The sequence below is a fragment of the Miscanthus floridulus genome, chromosome 6 (assembly GCF_019320115.1).
Source record: "Miscanthus floridulus cultivar M001 chromosome 6, ASM1932011v1, whole genome shotgun sequence".
Lineage (NCBI taxonomy): Eukaryota > Viridiplantae > Streptophyta > Magnoliopsida > Poales > Poaceae > Miscanthus > Miscanthus floridulus.
This window is the reverse complement of record NC_089585.1, coordinates 142,637,260-142,644,145: the sequence shown is the minus strand read 5'-3', so window position 1 is coordinate 142,644,145 and position 6,886 is coordinate 142,637,260. Positions and strand designations below refer to the sequence as shown.

The 6,886-nt window shown below is 43.6% G+C and overlaps 1 non-coding gene across 1 annotated transcript; it reads right to left on the bottom strand.

Annotated features, from left to right (window-relative positions):
* TRNAL-UAA (transfer RNA leucine (anticodon UAA)) lies at positions 1–84 on the bottom strand. The gene has a single exon. It is a non-coding gene; the product is annotated as a tRNA-Leu (tRNA).
* Positions 85–6,886: the final 6,802 nt, after the last annotated feature.

Below are 6,886 nucleotides of genomic sequence, written 5' to 3'. Positions count from 1 at the left end.
TGCTGGCTGTGGGGTTCGAACCCACGCGCAGATGGACTGCAGAAGATCTTAAGTCTTCCCCCTTAACCACTCGGGCAAACCAGCTAATTTGGTTGTTTACTATGCAGATTTTTATAAATATATTATTTGTTATTATCCGGCCGATTATTTACATTTGTGTCCTTGTGACTTGGTCGCCCATGCATACTGATTGACTGGAGTGAAAAGTGGAAAGCGGATTACGGTTACCAAGACAAACGGTTGGAGAGGTCAAGGCATGCGCTCATTGTTCATGGAGCACTCGGTCGCCTTGGACTTGGAGGTGGAAGATTAGAATAGAAGAGTCCGTCGACTCTTTTGAGTCTTTGTTTTCATGTCTGGCACTAGTAGAGAACAGACCTTTGATCCTCGGCTAAAATGGGCTTTAGTCCCGGAATTTTTTGCCCCCGGGACTAGAAATACCTTTAGTCCCGGTTGGTGGATCCAACCGGGACTAAAGGTCCCTGCCTAACGGCTACTGCGCCAGACAGAGGTGGCAGGGACCTTTAGTCCCGGTTGGAGCCACCAACCGGGACTAAAGGTATACTTTTACTCCCGGTTGGTGGATCCAACCGGGAGTAAAGGTATACTCCCGGGCCGTGGCTGCGCCCGGGGTTGGAAAGTTACCTTTAGTCCCGGTTGGATCTATCAACCGGGACTAAATGTTCTCCCTTTATAAATCGGCCGTCTCCTCCTTCCTCCCCGAGCCCGAGCTCAGCACATTTTGAAGCTCACTGCAGTAGTGTTCTTGCTTCCTCCCTCCCTCCATTGTTCCTCCATCCATTCTTCGATTCCTCCGTCGATTCTTCAGTTGTAAAGGTTACCAATCTTATACTCACATTTTTTACCATTTTCTTATGCCATTTTATTCACTATATATATTTATGGTTCTTTATTGTGGTTTTTTTTCATTTGTAAGCAATTTGAGCTCAAAATCACTTTAAGCTTGCATATTTACATGAAAGAAGGTTAAAGTATATATAAATATAAAGTTAGAAAATAGTTAGAAAATTATAGCAAATCCTTACTAGTTGAACTTGCGGACCGTGTTCAGGTCGGCGAGGATGTTCTCTGCCGAGCGGTAACGGACGTTAAGGAGGAGCTTTGATTCTACGAGGGAGAGCGATAACGGTCGTGGAAGACCGTGTTCCCTTCCTCGTAGAATCGGAGCTCTTCCTTGACCAAGTACGGTGCCGTCCGGTGGAGAAATCCTCGCCGAGCTGATCACGTAAGCAAGGTCAACTAGTACGGATGGTTATTTATTCACATGTCCCGATATCGTCGTAGTAGTCTGTCAATCACCGTACCTAAACGTAGTATATATAAATAAAAACTTAGAAAATAGTTAGAAAATTATAGAAAATCCGTACTAGTTGAACTTGCGGACCGTGTTCAGCTCGGCAAGCATGTTCTCTGTCGAGCGGTAACGGACATCAAGGAGGAGCTTTGATTCTACGAGGGAGAGCGACAACGGTCGTGGGAGACCGTGTTCCCTTCCTCATAGAATCGGAGCTCTTCCTTGACCAAGTACGGTGCTGTCCGGTGGAGAAATGCTCGCCGAGATAATCACGTAAGCAAGGTCAACTAGTACGGATGGTTATTTATTCACACGTCCCGATATCGTCGTAGTAGTCTGTTATGTGTGTACATTCCCATTCTTCTGTTAATTTGCGGAAATATCATATGAATTACTTACCTGCCGCAGTAAAAGACGAGAACACAATGACCATTAAAAATATCATTGTTTAGAGATCTAGATAATTTTATAGTTTGTTAATTTTATTTGTTTATAAAAGAAGAAATTTATAGTGTATTAAAAAATGAGTATAGAGAGTAGATGGCAACTGCTTCCGGGTCCTCGGCCTCTCATGGGTTTCCAAAGCGACTTAGGCCGGGCCTTCCTCTCATTCCATGCGGCAAGTGTCGTGATGAGACGAAGATTGTGATGGAGTACCGAGTGAAGAAGGAGGGTCCCAACAAGGATCGTATCTTCTACAAGTGTCCGGATCGCAATGTGAGTTATTTTATCGTATTTAATGATTATGGTTAGTTTATACCTATTTTCATGATGGTTGTGATTAAAGTTCTAATTTTTTGTTTTAATTTCAGTGGGATGGCAGTGGACGATGTTCAGGCTTCTACTGGGAGGAAGAGTATGTTGAACTCGTGCAAAAATATCTTGCACAACAGGCAGATACGGCGGCTAATGAGGCAGTGATCCAGCCGAAGAAGCCCAAAGATGTTGCACAATCGGGGGATCTGTCTGTTTTAGTTGAGATTGGTCGCGAAATCCTTGTGCTCCTGAAATGTATTTTAGCTTTAGTTCTTTTAGTGGTAGTTGGGATTGTCTACATTGTAGCGATGCTTTCATAAATTTGTATCTTTTGTGGTGGCACGCATGTTGTATAAATAATTAATTATGATCTAGGTTTTAATATGATATTTATGTCATGTAATGCAGATGAGCCGTCATTGGATGTATAATGCTGATCGCCGCTCACAAGAGTTCATTGACGGCGTGCATTCTTTATTACGTGCGGCCGAGACAAACAAACGCGATGGTTTCATGTGCTGCCTATGTGCCATATGTAAGAATACGGTGGAATATCCTTGCTCAAGGACTCTTCATTCACACTTGTTCAAGTCGGGTTTCATGCCAAACTATATTTGTTGGACAAAGCACGGAGAAACCGGTGTTGTAATGGAAGAAGATGAAGAAGAACAATGGGACGACAATGATATTATTCCTGATGGTGCGTGCTTCAATGATACTGCAATGGGAGAAGCTGAAGAAGAGGTAGCCGCAGAAGATGAGCCGGCTGATGATCTTTGTCAGGTCATTCGTGATGCACAAAGAGAATGTGAAAGTGAAAAGGAGAAGATCAAGTTCGAGCGGATGCTAGAAGATCACAAGAAATTGTTGTACCCAACTTGTGATGCAGGGCAGAAAAAGTTGGGAACCACACTAGAATTGCTGCAATGGAAGGCAAAGAATGGTGTATCTGACAAGGGATTTGGAGAGTTACTAAAAATCCAAAAGAAGATGCTTCCGAAGTACAATGAATTGCCCACCACTACCTACGAAGCAAAACAAGTTGTCTATCCTATGAGGCTAGAAATAGAGAAGATACATGCATGTCCTAATGACTGCATCCTATACCGTGGCAAAGAGTACGAGAAATTGGATGCATGCCCGGTATGCCATGCGTCGCGGTATAAGATCAGGCGAGATGACCCTGGTGATGTTGAGGGCGAACGTCCACGTAAGAAAATCCCTGCCAAGGTTATGTGGTATGCTCCTATAATACCACGCTTGAAACGTCTGTTCAGAAACAAAGAACATGCAAAATTGTTACGATGGCACAAAGAAGACCGTAAGGTAGACAATATGTTGAGACACCCTGCTGATGGGTCCCAGTGGAGAGCAATCGACAGAGAATTCCCGGAGTTTGCAAATGACGCAAGAAACTTAAGGTTTGCTTTAAGTACAGATGGTATCAATCCTTTTGGAGAGCAGAACAGTAGTCATAGCACTTGGCCTGTTACTCTAAGTATCTACAACATTCCTCCTTGGTTATGCATGAAGCGGAAGTTCATTATGATGCCTGTGCTAATCCAAGGCCCGAAGCAACCTGGCAATGACATCGATGTGTACCTGAGACCACTTATTGATGAACTTCTCATTTTGTGGAATAAAGAAGGTGTACGTGTGTGGGATGAGTACAAACAGGAACACTTTGATCTGCGAGCATTGTTGTTCGTAACAATCAATGATTGGCCTGCTCTAAGTAATCTTTTAGGACAGTCAAACAAGGGATATAATGCATGCACACACTGCTTCGGTGATATTAGAGGTGTATTCTTGAAAAAATGTCGAAAGGTCGTGTACCTTGGCCATCGTCGATTTCTTCCTGCAAATCACCCCGTAAGAAAGAAAGGTAAGCATTTTAAAGGAAAAGCAGACCACCTGACCAAGCCTCACAACCGAACCGGTGAGGATGTACTCGATATGGTCAATGATGTGAAAGTCGTCTTTGGAAAAGGACATGGAAGCCAACCTATTCCGAAAGACGCTAACGGTCACGCACCCATGTGGAAGAAAAAGTCCATATTTTGGGACCTACCCTATTGGCAAGTCCTGGAGGTCCGTAGCTCGATCGACGTGATGCACCTGACGAAGAATCTTTGTGTGAACCTGCTAGGCTTTATGGGTGTGTATGGAAAGCCTAAGGACACATTTGAAGCACGACAGGACCTGCGTTGTTTGAGAGAAAGAGACAACCTGCATCCAGAGAAGACAGATGATGGACGCCATTACTTACGTCCTGCTAGCTACACTCTAAGCAAAGAGGAGAAGGAAATCATGTTTGAATGCTTAAACAACATCAAGGTACCATCTAGATTCTCCTCGAATATAAAGGGTATTATAAATGTGCCAGAGAAGAAATTCTGTAACTTAAAGTCCCATGACTGTCACGTTCTCATGACGCAATTACTTCCAGTTGCATTAAGAGGAATTCTACCTCCAAATGTACGTCTAGCCACCGTAAAGCTATGTGCATTCCTCAATGCAATTTCTCAGAAGGCAATTGATCCAACTGATCTAGCTAAACTACAGAATGATGTGGTTCAATGTCTCGTCAGCTTTGAGTTAGTGTTCCCTCCTTCCTTCTTTGATATTATGACACACCTCCTAGTTCACCTAGTCAAAGAGATTTTCACTCTCGGTCCTGTGTTCCTACACAACATGTTCCCCTTAGAGAGATTCATGGGAGTCCTGAAGAAATATGTTCACAACCGTGCTCGCCCAGAAGGAAGCATCGCCAAGGGCTATGGAACAGAAGAGGTCATTGAGTTCTGTGTTGACTTTATTCCCGACCTTGACTCGATTGGTGTTCCTGAATCGAGACATGAGGGGAGACTAAGCGGAAAGGGGACACTAGGGAGGAAAACATATATTGGTACGGATGATGATTATTTCAATAAAGCGCACTACACAGTTCTACAGAACTCCTCTTTGGTAGATCCGTATATTGAGACACACAAGGATCTCTTACGATCCGAGTTTCCAGGGAAGACTGAAGCTTGGATTACGCATAAGCACATGGAAACTTTTGGCGGTTGGTTGCGAAAAAAATGTCAAGGTGATGAGAGCATCCATGAGCAACTGTATTTATTGGCTATGCAACCATCATGGCATATTGTCACATACAAAGGGTACGAGATAAATGGGAACATATTCTACATAGTAGCCCAAGATAAAAGGAGTACCAACCAAAACAGTGGTGTCCGCATAGATGCCACAGACCCGAATGGGAATAAGCAGACATATTATGGACGCATAGATGAAATATGGGAACTAGAATATGCACCTACTTTGAAGATCCCATTGTTCAAGTGCCAATGGGTCAAGGTGACCGGAGGCAGGGTAACAGTAGACAACGAGTATGGAATGACAACAGTAGACCTTAGTAATATTGGGTACAAAGACGAACCATTCGTCCTTGCCAAGGATGTGAATCAGGTGTTCTATGTCAATGATATGTCTACCAAACCAAAAAGAGGGAAAAACGATAATGACTCAACCAAAGAGCCAAAGCGCCACATAGTTCTTTCAGGGAAAAGAGTCATCGTGGGAATTGAGGACAAGTCGGACATGTCAGAAGAATATGAAAAGGATGACCGAATTCCGCCCTTCAAAGTGAACAAAGACCCTAGCATCTTGGTAAATGATGAGGACACTCCATGGTTACGAAGCGATCATAACCAAGGGACATACGTAAAGAAGAAGTTCACTGCTGTGCCCACTTGATGATATAGTGATTTAATATAGTGTGTGTTTGAGATATTATGTAATAATTGTGAATTCAGATGTTTATTATGTCATGTTTCAAATTAAATCAATATTTGATTTGATGGGATTTCTCTCTCAAAAAGGTAAATTAGGATACTGAGTGATGAAAAATTAAAATATTAACGTTAAAATGATGTGAAAACAAATTTCCTGTCCAAAACCAATAATTTTAATAATTTTAATTAAATACTACATTTTTGCATTAACGAAATAATAAATATTAGTTACATTATGTTTTATAATTCTAACAAAAAATAAAAAAAGTTAGGTTATCGATTTTTCCTATGTGCAATAAACAAAAATAAAATTCATATTTTTAACAAAATAATTTTATGCCTTTTATTTAATTTACTATGTATTTAATAAAAACTATTGCATTTCTATTGTATTTAACAAGACTATTGCTTAAAACAGGCGGGAAACGAAACTGCAGGCCACCTTTACTCCCGGGTGGGAAGCCCACCCGGGAGTAAAGGTGGGCTGCAGTTTCGTGGCCCGCCAAAAAAAAGCCTTTACTCCCGGTGCGTGTTACCAACCGGGAGTAAAGGTATACCTTTACTCCCGGTTGGTAACACGCACCGGGAGTAAAGGAACCTTTACTCCCGGTTGGTAATACGCACCGGGAGTAAAGGGTTTTTACTCCCGGTTGGTGGCTGGCACCGGGAGTAATTCTCCTTTGCTATATAACCTCCAGCGCCTGGCAGATCGATCCGCTCGTCTTCTTCCTCGTCGAACACCGCCGCCCTCTTCTTCCTCGCGCCGCGTCCGTTCGCCTTCCGTGACACCGGCGCCGCCGTCTTCTTCCTCGTGCGGCCTCCACCGCGCTTGCCCGTGCCCCTCCTCCGCGCTTGCCCGTGCCCCTCCTCCGCGCCCGAGGCCCTCCACCGTGCGTTGCCCCACCGCGCCGGCCCGAGGCCCTCCAGTACGTACACTGCCGAGCTTCGAGGTGATATATTCGTCGATCTCTTTGTACATTCGTCTGAGCCCTCCACTGCCGAGTTATAGATCACGTCG